Here is a 1,887-nt window from a genome sequence, read left to right on the forward strand (position 1 = left end):
CTTATTTTTATATTGTTTTTATTACAAGTATTACGTAACGTAAGACTATAAGATACCATGTGGTAAGTGTGGCGATAAGAAATTAGACTCGAGTTACTTCCCTTTGGACGATCCAACAATGTCCAGTATAGTATGTCTGGTGCTATAAATATGATTAAAATAGGCGCGAATGCTTTAGTTAACGTCTATAGTAAAATGTGTAATTATCATATATTTGGGAAATGTAATTTCTAGTTGTAAATATTATACAAAATTTGATCTCTACTAAATTACGTATGCGTTGTCAAATTGGAGTTTAAAGAGTATTGTTAAATATTATCTGTGAGAGGGGTGATGATAGATATTAACTGTGAGAGGGGTGTGATAGATATTAACTGTGAGAGGGGTAATGATAGATATTAACTATGAGAGGTGGAATGATAGATATTAACTATGAGAGGGGTAATGATAGATACTAACTGTGAGAGGGGTAATGATAGAACTGTGAGAGGGGTAATTATAGATATTAACTGTGAGAGGGGTAATGATAGATATTAACTGTGAGAGGGGTAATGATCAATATTAACTGTGAGAGAGGTAATGATAGATACTAACTGTGAGAGGGGTAATGATCAATGTTAACTGTGAGAGAGGTAATGATAGATATTAACTGTGAGAGGGGTAATGATCAATATTAACTGTGAGAGAGGTAATGATAGATATTAACTGTGAGAGGGGTAATGATCAATATTAACTGTGAGAGAGGTAATGATAGATACTAACTGTGAGAGGGGTAATGATCAATGTTAACTGTGAGAGGGGTAATGATAGATATTAACTGTGAGAGGGGTAATGATAGATATTAACTGTGAGAGGGGTAATGATCAATATTAACTGTGAGAGAGGTAATGATAGATACTAACTGTGAGAGGGGTAATGATCAATGTTAACTGTGAGAGAGGTAATGATAGATATTAACTGTGAGAGGGGTAATGATAGATATTAACTGTGAGAGGGGTAATGATAGATATTAACTGTGAGAGGGGTAATGATAGATATTAACTGTGAGAGGGGTAATGATAGATATTAACTGTGAGAGGGGTAATGATAGATATTAACTGTGAGAGGGTAATGATAGATACTAACTGTGAGAGGGGTAATGATAGATATAACTGTGAGAGGGGTAATGATAGATATTAACTGTGAGAGGGGTAATGATAGATATTAACTGTGAGAGGGGTAATGATAGATATTAACTGTGAGAGGGGTAATGATAGATATTAACTGTGAGAGGGGTAATGATAGATATTAACTGTGAGAGGGGTAATGATAGATATTAACTGTGAGAGGGGTAATGATAGATATTAACTGTGAGAGGGGTAATGATAGATATTAACTGTGAGAGGGGTAATGATAGATATTAACTGTGAGAGGGGTAATGATAGATATTAACTGTGAGAGGGTAATGATAGATATTAACTGTGAGAGGGTAATGATAGATATTAACTGTGAGAGGGGTAATGATAGATATTAACTGTGAGAGGGGTAATGATAGATATTAACTGTGAGAGGGGTAATGATAGATATTAACTGTGAGAGTGGTAATTATAGATATTAACTGTGAGAGGGGTAATGATAGATATTAACTGTGAGAGGGGTAATTATAGATATTAACTGTGAGAGGGGTAATGATACATATTAACTGTGAGAGGGGTAATGATCAATATTAACTGTGAGAGAGGTAATGATAGATACTAACTGTGAGAGGGGTAATGATCAATATTAACTGTGAGAGAGGTAATGATAGATACTAACTGTGAGAGTGGTAATTATAGATATTAACTGTGAGAGGGGTAATGATAGATATTAACTGTGAGAGGGGTAATTATATATATTAACTGTGAGAGG

This window comes from Pecten maximus, chromosome 13, assembly GCF_902652985.1.
Source record: "Pecten maximus chromosome 13, xPecMax1.1, whole genome shotgun sequence".
Taxonomy (NCBI): domain Eukaryota; kingdom Metazoa; phylum Mollusca; class Bivalvia; order Pectinida; family Pectinidae; genus Pecten; species Pecten maximus.